The sequence below is a fragment of the Nelusetta ayraudi genome, unplaced genomic scaffold (genome assembly GCF_046127955.1).
Source record: "Nelusetta ayraudi isolate G7.1 ecotype Tasmania unplaced genomic scaffold, CSIRO-AGI_Nayr_v1 ptg000019l, whole genome shotgun sequence".
In the NCBI taxonomy this organism is placed as follows: domain Eukaryota; kingdom Metazoa; phylum Chordata; class Actinopteri; order Tetraodontiformes; family Monacanthidae; genus Nelusetta; species Nelusetta ayraudi.
This window is the reverse complement of record NW_027466069.1, coordinates 1168849-1182903: the sequence shown is the minus strand read 5'-3', so window position 1 is coordinate 1182903 and position 14055 is coordinate 1168849. Positions and strand designations below refer to the sequence as shown.

General features: G+C 43.1%; 1 protein-coding gene across 1 annotated transcript in view; it reads right to left on the bottom strand.

The window, feature by feature from the left end:
• LOC142888101 (helicase ARIP4-like) overlaps positions 1–9135 on the bottom strand; it is a 58113-nt gene extending 48978 nt beyond the window's left edge. The window contains exon 1 of the mRNA XM_076026126.1: positions 9007–9135. The gene's annotated coding sequence lies outside the window, so the exon portion shown is untranslated. The remainder of the gene's footprint in view (positions 1–9006) is intronic.
• Between the last annotated feature and the right edge of the window lie 4920 nt (positions 9136–14055).

The following is a 14055-nucleotide window of genomic DNA, read 5'->3' as shown; positions in this document are numbered from 1 at the left end:
ATAAAAAAACAAAACAAGAGGAAGAAGCAACAACTGGCTAGGAGTGTTGTCACTAACCCTGGGAGCGGTCAATACCCTTGTGACATCACAAAGGGCTGAGTCTAGCTTAGCACACACTTTCTGAAAGGATGAGGCAAATAATTACAATATTAATAAAATAACAAAATACCATCAACACTCCAGAATTACAGTTCTGAAAATATTATGAATATTATATAACAGCATCTTTTTTTATACAGAACCAGGCTTACAGACAGAAGATTTACATCACAACTCCGCCGCTTGTGTAACAGAATTACACAATGCCGCAGCCTGACAGTGGTGGGGTGGGGGTGGGGTTAACCCATAAAGGCAGGTTGCTTTCAATCACAGCCAATAACACAGACATGCACAGACCTGGTGCTATAAATTTTCCAAAGGACTGTACAAATAGCAGCATTTAGCCCTCTGTTTACAGCCTCCTGCAAAAACACTGGGTTTTTAACTTCCTGCTGAAACTGATGCTCTGTTGAAACTTCCATGCTTTCATGTTTAGTTAGGGGCAAACAGGAGCGGGTCTCAGAGGGCGGGGCCAACACATCACCGAGGTTATTGTCACAAACCTGGGTGGGGTAGCAATGCCCTTTGTGACCGTCTCGTGTTTGCCCCCAACACGTCACAATAGGCTGTTTTTACAGAAGTGTGCCTTTAAGCTCATACTCACAGGAGTGGTGCAAGCAGAAGATGCAAATGATGGATTTTCTCTTTTCTGGTGATATTATTTTTAGGATAGAGACATGGATCAATGTTAGAAAACATTGGTCAAGGTCAAATTTTGCATTAGGAACCTTTAAAATTGAGAAATGCCAATTACATTGTTTGCATGATATTCAACACCACATTTTAAAACAGCCAAGTCTCTGAGTTCAGCTAAATCTGGCCTCACTCGAGCTAAAAATATCAGCTCTGTAACCCATTCCTCTAAACTCCTACTTATTCTAATTCGGACGCAAACCTTTTCTAACTTTGTCTCTGAACCTGCAAATACCTCTGACATGGTCCAGTTAAGGCTGGGATTAGCCTGCATTGATTAGGTTGACGTGTCGCATTCACACACACACACACACACACACACACACACACACACACACACACACACACACACACACACACACACACACACACACACACACACACACACACACACACACACACACACACACACACACACAATAGTAGTAGCCTCACTACAAGGCTGTAAACAGGTTAATCTCTGGTAGACCTGAGGTGCTGGAATGCTAAACTACATTCAAAAAGAAAAGCATGTTCACCAACGTCATCCAAAAATAAGGTATTTGAGCCAGTGACAAACTATGAGATTTCTCTGGAAGTACATACTGCACATGATGGTGAGAATGAATGATGCGGAAGCCAACGCGCCCGATCAATACTCCCTTATACGGGCAGGAGTCGAACTGGGAGGGGTCAAAATTCAACGTGGGAGGGATCAGCATTCATTGTGCTCCGGTAATCTTCAATTGGACAATGTTGGCGGCTCTCCAGCCAATCAGGGGCCAGCTGGAGGGTTCACCGAGGTCTTTGAGGGTTCACGTGGGGCCACTGGGTAGAGAGAGGCCCTCCGCCTCATCAGTCCCCATTTCGGCAGGCAGCTCATTGTGCTGATTGATAAATGTTTGACGGCCTCCGAAGGTGAGCTGATTGATTTATTAAGGCTAAGGGGCATCTTCTTTTAATAAATATATGATCGTATCAGTAATCATAACAATGATCAGCTCAATATTTATTCATCCAGTAAGGAATTTAGTCTCAGCAAAGTGCACGTACAGGTTGGCAAACTCACAGATGACTCACAACTTAAATCGTAACAAATTTTTGGACCTGCTGCTGAGCCAGAGACAAAAGGAGCCGTCGCTTCACTTCACTGGATTTCATTTAACTTGTACTATAAAAATGATTGGTTGAGCCAAGTTGCCAGAGTAAATATTTGTTTAAGAAATTCCAATCTTTGACCCACCGACCCCCCATTTGTCTTTTCACAAATCTTATCTCCTCTTTGTGGGGTTTATTAGACAAAGTTGACATCACAATATGTCACAATAATGAAAACTACCTAGCAACTACTTTGAACTGCATTCAAAACTATGGTGAAGGAGGAAAAAGAACTGATGGCAAAAACCAAAAAGAAAAAAAAAAATCTTCTTAGGTTTCATAAGAACGTTTCAGGAGTTGCATCAGAATCTAATGGTCAGAACAGGTCATAAACAAATCAGAGCTTTAAATAGTGATGAGCATCATTCTCCAGAGAATTTTCCAGTCAGGCCACTATCTTAGCCAAGTACTGTTGCTTTTACCTGGTAGATTTTTTTGGTTTAAAAAAAAATGAAAAGAAAGAAACATGGTCAAGGTAGGAGGCCAAACTCAGGGAAAAACTAACTGACTTTTGGCTCTGATTTAAAAAAAACAAAAAAACCCGACCAACCCAGGGATTAATTTTGTGAAAAAGGACAGGCTTTTACAAGTGCTTGATTGGTGAGACTGAAACCTGTGATGGGAAAGCAAATCAACGCCTCACATGACTCATGCTAATATAAACGCAATGGTCCTCAAAATGATGAAAATAGGAAGAGCTAAAAGGTTAGCAATGCCTTAAAATAGAGTTACAGTGGATTCCCATTAGAAAAAACTACAACCTAACAAAAGAAGAGACAAATCCAAACAGTCTTCAGCCCATCAGTAAAAGTCTAGACTCAGGGTAAGACTTTGCTAAAGCCTCGCTAATGGCAACATTAAATCAGTAACAGTTTAGGCCTTCTCAGTCTGTTGGGCCCTAAAGGGAGAAACGCTGGTTTTCCACAGTTTCCATCAAAGGAAATTGAGTGAGGGTAAAAACAGGCCGTCATATCAGTCACTTAGCTTCTGCGCAACAACCCACACATGGCCTGAAGGTGGAACAACCCCAACCGTTCATCTACATAAATGTGCCTTTAGAAAGTTCCTTTAATCTTTCTGTTGCCAAGTCAACGGTGCGGAGAAAGCGGCCAGTCGTCATAGAGAATAACCCTCTGGAAGAGGGAATACAAACTGAGCACTGCAGAACTTCACTTGAACTCTGGAAAACAGAGCAGAGATGATTTTTTTTATCGGATTGTCGCATCCTCATCGTCTCACGGTGACAAATTTACCCATTTTGCATTGCAGCGATCACTCATTGCTGTAGACAATGGTCTGCATGTAAACTGAAAAACACTAAATACTAGTTTTACAATCAAGTATGTACTGCATTCATCTGGTGGATGGGAACCAACCTGCACTGACCATCGCCTATGACTAAATGACCACCCAGCTGTCGGATGTTCCACCCATTTTCTCTGCACTTCGCTTTTTTTTAATTTTATAAATCCTCTCTGTCATTTTCCTCCTGGGATCATTTTATCCATTAACAGCTCTGCTGGAGAGGAGGGGGATAATGGTCTCCCAAGCCGCTGTCAGTGACCAGGCTAGTTAGAACTGCCAACAGGACAAGTCCGGACAGTTTTAGCGGTACGAAAGGATTTGACGCTCGCCCTTCCCCGGCCCTACCCTCCTCGACTCGTGCAACAAAAACATGAAGCATTCTCCACGAGAGTTTGTTTTAGGATGAACGGAGCAACACATTTAACGGCCTCGGCTTTGAGTTAAGCATCCTATGTATGCGTTTTGATCCCACCGCGCCTCATTGCCAGTTTAAATCTTAGATTATGAAGAAAGAGGTGCAGGAGATGTTGCTCTTGTATTTAATTGAATCAAGTTCTGATTAAAAAACTAAAAAAAACAAAACTAAAAATCCCTGTAAAAGAATTTGTAAGCACTCCGTGACCTCTCGCTTCTGCACCTTGTAGCTGCGATTACTCCAATTTATTACGTCAGGATTTCTCTCTATGGCTCCAGTTTCAAAATTGCTTCAACCGTGTAACAAGCGCTGGAGTCTCCCGCTGATGTCTTGATCGTGACAGTCTCCTTTTAAACCACAGGGAGCCGTATGCAGTCCCTTCAGCCATTCTGGGAACTACCCCCTTCAGACGTACAGCACGTGAGGTCTGAACGGAGGTAGTTCCTGGTCTCTCTTTGCAGAAAATTTCTAGGCAGGGACCATGGTGTATTTTTTTTTTTTATTATTTTTTGCTCAACAGAAGCTACCGGATACAATTCTGGATTTCCCTCAACTGGCATGTAAGCCAAACAGTTGTCGTAGAATACAATTTTTACTTTTACTACATTAACGGCAGAGAAAATTACACAATGTTGATGATATTTCAATATGAAATATAATATTGCACTATATTTTGCCTCTAAGCACTCTCTTTTGCCCTTCCGTGGCTTATTAACTTGCCTCAATTTGAGCTGTGTCATAATCCCCCAAGATACAGAAAAACATCTAAACAGGCCTTCCTTGTTGTTTTATGCAATATCCCCAGGCTCTTTACACTGCTTTCTGTATACACCACTGATTCCTACTGGTGGCGCAAATGCAAATTGCATTAAAAGGGCAGATGGAATAAGCGGAATTCCTGCTCAGTTCCCCACTGAGTTGTTCCCTCAGCTGACGATCACAGAAGGGCTGGCGTGAATGGTCCTTGCGACAAGAATCAGGGCGACTCCTTTTCGGACGATAAAAGGTGAGATACAGGAAGTAGGGCTGAGCAGAATGTTAGACATGGCTGTTGGCCTCAGCCGTGCATGTTTTTAAGAATTATTAAAACATGAGACGCAACCGAGGTCAGAGGCGGAGTTGCCCTACATCGCTCCACTCGGTCTCCACTACCGTTCCTCTTCAGAGGCTCCCCGGACAAGAAAAGAGACCAGTGTGCAAAATACAGTGGGTACAGTGGGCAAAATATCTCATAGTTTTTCAAAATGCTCAAAAAAAAAGTATATTGTTTTCACTAATGGTCACTAAAATGTCTTTAACATCATCTGTCTAATATCAATTTTTTAAAAAATAATCGAGGAATTTCATTTGCCTTGAGGCGTCGTTCAATTAAATTTAAAGCTCGCGTTTCGCAATGACTCTTCTTAGTGTGGCACACAGGGTTTCCGTCATAAGCCATGCGCCCCCTGCAAAGCGGGAGAAGACAGAAGCGGTCTTTTGGCAACGGCACCAGGGCGGTGCGGTTTCGCGCTTCTGAAACGCGCCCACATCTGGTGTGAACTTGCACACTAATGTTAATGGCCGTGTTCTGCTGCGGAGCGGGCTTTCATTAAGCAAACGTATAATCGATTACCAAAATATTCGATAGCTGCAGCCCTATTTAATGCAGAAATTTCTTTGCCAAGCGGATCCATGATCCATGAAATATTGGAAGGTTATAATGGGCTTTCTGCATTTGAAGGAATTTATACTGGTATTGAGGTAACAATCAGGAGGATGGTGATTGATTGATTGGTGATATTGACGGGTCTTTCGCACAATAAAAGAGACTGTGCTTTGGTTGAGACTCCCAGCCATACTGCGTTTGTCCTCTCTCAACACGAGCAGAGCAGGTCAGTCAGTCTTCCGCGCAGCCTTCGCTCTATCCATCCCTTATGAAAACAGGGTGCAGGACAAAGACCACATCCTCCACCGTTCCTCCATCCACAGCTTTACCAAGAGTTGTGCCTTCATACATATTTTTTACCCTCAAATAAGCAGGAACCCCAAGGTAATAACTTCTTCCCAATCCAACATTACAATTGACTGCATCCATCACCCGATGCAGGAGTTATTCCGGCTGGTGTGGGTCATGCTGCACATCCCCAGTAATGAGATATCAAACTACCGTTAAACTGGCGGTGAGGCCGGCCAGTTGCACCGGCCCTCCTCCTGCCCTCGGTCCCTTCATCCCTCCACTGTCCATTCTTTCATCACTTCTGTGCCCACGCTGCCTTTTATTTTAGCACGGCGGCTGCCCGCTGAGCTCAGTGGCAGGAGCAGGCGGGAGGAGGGATGAAAGGATGTGGGGAAGGATGAAAAAGATAAAGGTCGCATCATCATTTCATGGCGAAAGCAGATCGGCCGCTAAACAGACCCACAATCGACCCATAAAGGCTCAACGAGCGAGCTAGCCGCACTTGTTTCAATCTCATGGAGCAATGGCCTCAGGAAATAAAAGGGAACTTTTTGATACGTTATGCATAATTCACTGTACCAATGCTTTCAAATAATGTCTGCCCCAAGTTTGTCAGTGAACTCCAGAAAGGACACTTAGAGCGAAAGCCTTCACACCGACACAAAGCCGCCTGCGACTGAACACTTTTAAAAAAGGCCTTGATGTCATAAACTCACAGGCAAATAACCTTTTTTTTTCACTGAAGTTTCTTTAAGAATCAATTTGTTCTCTTAAAGAAACTTAAAGAGATTACCGGTTACACCCCTAACTGATAATCAAACAAAAAATTTAAAATATAACGAGAGTTGTCTTTGTCATCGTACACTGTGACTGTTTACCAGAAGACTGATCCAAGGTCTGATTAGACGTTCAAATTCACTGAATCCACAATGAGACTGATCTCTGAGAGAAGACTGTTCTCTAAACTTTATACCACTCCACATCAATACTGGAAAAAAGCAGCAAAAGATTTGAAGATTTACATTTTGGGTAATTAAAAGAAACACACAACAAGGGATGAACCTGCAAGAGAAAAGATTCAAGCATTTAAATATTTCTCCAACATATCCCTTAGACCAAGCGAGGGGCTTTTCTACCTTACAGCTCCAGTTTTCCGCAGATTTCCTGCAGTCGCGCAGGCAGAATTGGACAAGAGAGGAAACACCCGCCCCCACCTCGATGGACCAGTGAACGTGCAGCTATTAACAGCCATGTTGGGTATCGATTACAGGAAATGACTCTTCTCTTTTTCTCTCCATGCCTCCGTTAAAGCTTTGTCAACCCTCTCTGGGGACTCTGAACTGAGAGACACTGAGGAATGTTCAGCGTGAAAAATTCTTATTACGTTAACCCAGATCGATGAGTGTGGCACGAGACCTCGACGGCAACACTAAGTTTCTCTTACCTATGTCAGACGTTTCGGCTTGTCATACAAAACCTACTCCTCATCACAGCTTAAGGCCAGGAGCTCAGGGTCACATTAGCTGCTACTGGCGTGTCATGTGAATACACTCTTAACCCTACAGGCCGTATGGTACATTGTAGGTCACTGGGACATGGGCCATTGTTTTGCAAGTTAGCATCTGCAAGCATAGCAGAAACTGATATGGTCGTCACCATCTTGGCTTCTAAAAGCAATGTAATAGATAGGATGATCACGTATGGACACGATGACCAAGTATGGACACGGTCATCTGGTTTACAGGTAGGTTTTTTGTCATCATCCTGTGAACAAAATAAAGCCTAAAGTAAAATTACACAGGAAAGTCTCTGTTCTGAATTTCATACATTAAAATTTCTGTGGACCTCCTTCCAAAGCAGTTCCTTACGCTGGAAAGTTAAAGGGATACAACATTTTACAACATTTTGTCTGCTCATATACCCATAGTCGAAAAAGCAGGAACATTCCCTCCACTGCGCCCAGGGGTTTACTTAAGAAAGCAGTTTCAAGTATATGCTTCAAGTGTTGTAGTGTTAAGAAATACACATTATCATTTCAGAGTGTGGCGAATGTGTGAGACAGGTGACAACTTGTACATGAGATCTTTTGTTGTGGAGTTATTGGATTGTGTGTTTGATAGGTTTTGGTGGAGGAAGACCTGTAACACTGTAACACCTCCACTTTGCTTGCTGAGACCTCAGAAAGGGATGTACCTACTTGTATTGCGACAGGGATTATGGCGAATTTTCAGTGGGATTTTCCAAAATGTTAAACTGGCCCTCTAAAACCTCCAGTGACAAATTGCGGTACCAAATGCAAATTCTTTTCAATTCCTTGGAGTAACATAAAGGGCCCAAATAACTCTAGCACACCTGAGGACTTGGGCCGTCACCCTGGGAACCCAGCCAGTGCTTAAATAGCAACGCAGCTGTGTTGAACGCGGTAAATTAAAACTTCTGTGTTTCCACTCCCTACCTACCGCACCAGATGATGGCTCATTTCAAGTCTTTGGGGAAATGTAAAGCACCGATATAACTTGCAAAGGAAAACTGCTGCATACTGTGGTAAATTAACACTTCTGTGGTTACCGTTGCCCAACTGCCACACCAGACGATAAGTCGTTTCGAGTCAGTGGGGAAATATAAAGCTCCGAAACTGACTCTGACACACCTGACACCAACCAGACCAGTGAAGTAGCCCTGGGGACCAAGATGTTCCCTTACGCTGGAAAGTTGCTGCACTGACTACGGCGAGTGCAAACATCTAGTGCCGAACCGTTCCAGGAGAAGATGACCCATTTCAAGTCAGTGTGGGCGAAAACATAAAGCACCAAAGTTGCCTTGATTAGAGCCCAATTTACATAAGTCTTTACATAAGCCCCTTCCTTTTTGTTTACCCTCAACTCAGAACTGTTAGGTAACACTGGTCAAAAAACAAACAAACAAACAAAAAGCACCCAAAACAAAGCTTGACCATCCTGTTTTTGAGCGAGCCTACTTAACCCCGCGGATGTGTCAAACTGGGCGAACCCAGCTGGTGTCAACTCCTTTGCCGGTCACAGCTCGTTCCGAGAGCCGCGCGGGATGAGACCGAGAGGGGGAGCAGAAGGAGGAGAGGACCTTTAAAAAAAAAAAAAAAAGAAAAAAGAAAAAAAGGGGAGAAAAAAAAAGGAAAAACAGAGCAAAGCAGCGTGTTCGCTCGTTTCATAACACGGAAGCAGACCTGCAAGGGCAACGCAGACTACATGGGAGGAGGAAGAGGAGAAGGAGGAGGGTTGAACGTCGGGCTGCCCGCAAGTGCAGCTAGAAGCTCCTCTATTGTCTGGAGCCTTATAGACCACCCACACCGCTCATAAAACGCCCCAAAAAAAGACAGAAAGAAAGAAAAATGAGAGAAACGACAGAGGAGTGAAACACAGCTGAGCATATACGCATCCCTCACCTTTGGCGTAACCCCTCTCAGGTTTCTATCTCGACGGGTTCTTGTCCGAGTGGAGGGGGGGGCGTTTTGTTTGAGAAGTGGCGACCGAGCCGGGGGAACCGGCTCGCGCTCATTCATCAGTTAGCAAGCAGCCCGCCTCGCTCCTGTTCGTGGTCCCCCGCGTGCGCTCTACGTGTGGGGGTGGGGGTGGAGGTGGAGGCTGGGGGAGCGACACCCGGGGCATTACGAAAGTTCCGGAAGTGCATGAGCATCCAAAGTGTGGACGCAAAAACAACAAAGCTCCGAGCCTCCAATTTCACCAATTTGTTGTTTAGCTAACCATAACCTACACCTTTTGTCAACTTGTCACGTCAACTATGGTTTTCGAGGTGAAACTTTTCTTCTTATTGCCGCAAAATATTCCAGTGTTTAATAAAAACATTAATAAATAAATGAAAAAATAAAATGTTAATCGCTGACATTTGGTTGTAGTTTTTGTAACGTATTTGCTTACAGGACTTTTACTTCCGAACAAGATGAAGGAAAGTGAGGCGGATACAAAGGAAGGTCTGAGGACATGGAGCAAAGGAAAACAACAGATGCTCACAGCATAGGAAGTTCATTTGAATATTGCTTCTTTTTTTCTCCCTTCTTAAACCCCAAGGCAACCCGCGGTAGCACATGGATTAAATAACGCAGACAGTTATGCAAACGCAATAAAACTATAAATCAGATATGAAGTGTACAACCAATAAGAGTGGTAACAGCAACAAAGTAATTAGAGTAAATCTAATATTAAACCCTTCAAACAGCAAAACCTGATGAAAATAAATAATAATATGAATAATCTCCCAACTCTGAAGTTTTGTTCTGCCTAGTACAGCAACAACAACATCAACAACTGTTTCTCTTTATTGTTCCCCAACTTGTTCTGCTACAGTTGCACCACACCAGCCTCGCAGGTGACAAACTACACACCAAGTGCATGAGTGATTAAAAAAAACAAAAACAAAAAAAACCTGCCAATAATTCTAATTGTACCAGCTGCACTGCTTTGGCATTGTGCATAGTTGTCGTTAAACATTAGTGTTGTATTATTTGCTATGTCATTTTTTTTTCCAATCAGCGCTTTAGGCATACATAAAGTGGAGAGAAAAAAAAAAAAAAAAACTCTGTCCTCAACATGATAAATAAGTGAACTATGATATGACTGCAGTGCAGGTGACTGCTCATCATGACCAAACTGGAATAATATACTGATCACTGCTGAAATGACTGCCATTCCTAGGGAGAATAAAGGCACAGATGCTCGAGCAAAGACTTCAGAAAGAAAAACAAACTAGAACTTTTTGGGATTGTCTGCAGAGTGCCTGAAAATCGGTCACGCCTACTTTCATCTGCGCGCGCGCATTTCGATGTTTTGATTAACACAGAGGAACCGTTGCAAACACACAATTTCAGGGGGATGAAGTGAACTCACGTGTGATCTTTAGTTTGATATAATTAAAGCAATTCCTCTTATATCCCTTAAACTCTCAAATAATATTAACTCAGTCATTTGAACCACCCAGATGACGCTTTTAGAACTGTAGCCAGAAGGCACACGCCTGTAGCTGTTGAAATCGCCACCTCTGGGTCTCTGCTTGTTTTGGACTGCAGTAGATGTTTTCCTCAAGTTTCCCTCTGAAATCTAACCAGCCCAAAAGTTGACCTCCCATTCGTTTCGATTGTTGCCCTGTGTTGGAAACGGGACCAGCAGGTGGACTACCGCACACCTCCCTGAGCTGATGACTCAACGTTCAGTAACATCGTGTTCCCAGCCACCCAGGACAGTACACCCCACCTCCTTCTGTTATCCCGGGACTGCCCCCTACTGGCTAACAGCCCACAGTGCCGCCCGATTATACAACCTCAGCAGTGGGGTGAGGCCCAATGCGGAGCAACAGATAAACACCTGCTTGGATAACAGCTCGTTTGATTTTATTAGGTTTATATAACAAGTGTAATTACCAAATTAAGATGGGGGTATAATAATAAAAAAAAATATTCACGCAGGTATGAGATATAAAAAGGGATGTTATAGGTAGCAATGGAAAACTTCCAGCATAATACTGGCATTCATTGCTTTGACTTTATCTTTTGGTTTGTCTGCATCTGGGAGAAATTCACAAACATGAATTTGTTGACGAATGAAGCTACTCTGAGCACCACTGTAAATAAGGTTTCACCTGGAAAATGATGTGCCTTTTTTTTTGGCATGCACATCAGATCTCAGCAGCCGGTTCTTTGCTGGAACAGACAGGAGCTCTGGGCGGTTTGGCTTGCCTCTGGCACGCTGTGTGTGACTGTTCTTCGTTGTGGCTCATTTGAAACAAAGCTGCAAGTCTACAGCGACTTCCTGTTTCATCTCTATAAAAAATGATATGACATGCTCATGACTATAATTTCCTCATTTATTTTCAAAATCATTTTATAACACAGTTTCTACTTCTTTCTTCTTTGTGCTTGACATTGCCTTAGTAATTATGTCAGTCACAGACACGTTTGGGTATCTGGATTGTTGCACCTAAATAACTGAGTGATGGAAGATCTCTATGCTTTGGCCATATGTAGAACCAGGCTCGTCCCTCAGTTGTACCTGTGACTTAGTCCCTTGCAACAATGTCACTAAAGGTAGTGGTAGATTAACCCCGTTCAAATTGGGACACCTCTACAACAATGTCATTGTGAATGGACTTTTTAAATAGCTGGCCCTTTAATTGTTGGTTATACTTTCACCTGGCACAAAAGATAGAACATTTCCTATTTACTAATCACACACATATATCTCAAAAGAACACCTAGAAAACATTTCTTTAATGAAAATACCACTAATTTCTTTTAAAACAGTATCTAGCATCCGTGAGGCTATCTAGCAGCTGACTGACTCGGTAAAGTATTTCTTCAAAGCACAAAAATCTCTTTTCCTTTTTCAGCCTAATTCTGTTTTTTTTGTTTTTTTTTGCTCAGTCATTTATTTATGGCGCTCTTCGTCTCCTGCACTCTGCCCTTCTCTTCTTCCCCACTGACGTCTCCTTCCTCCACTTTTTTTTCCGCCATCACCATGACTTGGCAACTTGCTATTTTTACTCTGTCCAAATGAGACGAAGGTTCTCTTTCGAGTCCGACTCGTCTGTCTCCTCAGTATCTCTCAAACCAGAGGTGTCTGTGGCCACAAAGGTAGACGGACACAGTTGATAGGAATAAGCATAAGGACAGTTGAAATAAAGGTGTGTGTGTGTGTGTGTGTGTGTGTGTGTGTGTGTGTGTGTGTGTTATGGACATGTGGGGTCAGTGGAGCGACAGGAGAAGACAGCCGCACCTCCGCCGCTAAGGAAATTGGAACAAGCACCCAATTGCAGCCGTCTTCCTCTCTCTGTCATCCACTCTCTGTCTTCCACATAATTTCTTCCTGTGTGTGTCAGGCAATCTTTTCTCATCTGAGACCGCCGGGAGACCCTGAGAAGTGAATAAAACACCCCACCAGAGATTTCTCTCAGCTACTGAATGCTCCCACCTCACAGAGAGGGCACGCTTGTCGTTACAACCCAACCCTGTCACACCTGTCTTCCGGAGCAGACGGTGAAGTCGCTCTTCTCTGGCAGGGGCGTGAAGTTTGTTTTTCCACATTCAAACAGTTCCTGACTTGGTGCGTCGTTGGCAGGGGAAAAGAAAAAAAAGAAAGAACAAGAGTTATGGGAGTGTGACTCAACCTCTTCTTAGGAATCAGCAGATGTGATTTTGTAACACTGCTTCTCTGACTTTTACATTTCATAAACAGTGAAAGACAAAGCTGTCATTGATTAAAATGAGTGGAGTCGCCACTATGGAGTGGAGGGACCATTATGCAGCCCTTAAGGCCTAGTGTGTTTCAGAGATAGTGAGAGGGGGGAAAGCATATCTTCCTCCAGCATCTCTCAACCAATCAGATCTGGGCAAAGCTGGCCTCCACTTACTGACCTCAGAACATTTTCTTGCATGATTTGTTGTTGGTCTTGCAGATTTCTTTGGAAATGGGTGTTTGAAGAAATATATTTGAATGATTATTTTTTTTGCGGTCTGTGTTCTGAGAAAAAACAGGAGTCACTCTGTTTTCTTAGGAATCAAGAGGTGGGATTGCGTGCTTCTCTAAAACGTTTGAGAATTTCGTCCTCCGGGTGCTCTGGCAAAGACATGCACATTAAGCAAACTAGGAATGCTAAATTACTTGTCGGAGTTAAACTATAAGTACATGAAGCGCTGCTGAGTGGGAAACAAAAGGTGTACTCCTGGTGCTCTTCGGTGTGCCGATCAAAAAGTTAGAAAAACATTTAAAAAAGACTAAGGCACTCGAGGAGATTGAAAACGACACAAAAGCCATAATTAGATCATGGCTTTATAGTTAAAAATGGCAACATGTTTCGGCCATGTAGGTCCTCTTAAAGGCAGAAAACAGAGACAAAGGGATCTCCTTCATACAGCTCTTTAAAAAAAAAAGGTACACTTGTAGGAGTTAGTGCGTGTGGCATTGGCTTCAGCAACCCCCTCGGCCTTGAGTGACATCATGCTTAGTCCTGCCTTAATGAATACACCTCATAATATCACCACAATATCAGCAATATGACACCAGAGCTTGACAATCCACACATTACGTCATCTTTATTGTCAAGATTAAGTAACGTGTTTTTACATTTTCTGTAAACCAATGATGGATTCCAACAGGCTTCATCTTCAAAGGCCGTTTTGCTTGCAATGGACGTATATGTCCATAAGGTGGAGCTGTCTACTATTTAATAATAATTATAATTTTCAGACTTCATACATTGTGCATAATAATCTCATATCTGCAAACTCTGGTTCCCGTATTGCAGAGCTTAATGAAATCATGATGTTTTCTCTTTCTGATGAGGTTAACGTGATGATTTCACGTCACATCACCACCATCACATCTGCACCTGAGAAATCATAATGTTCTGCTCACATACTATCAGGCATACTCAACTCAACATCTCCTCGTGAATACAGACGCATGGCCAGGTTTCTTACTGAGGA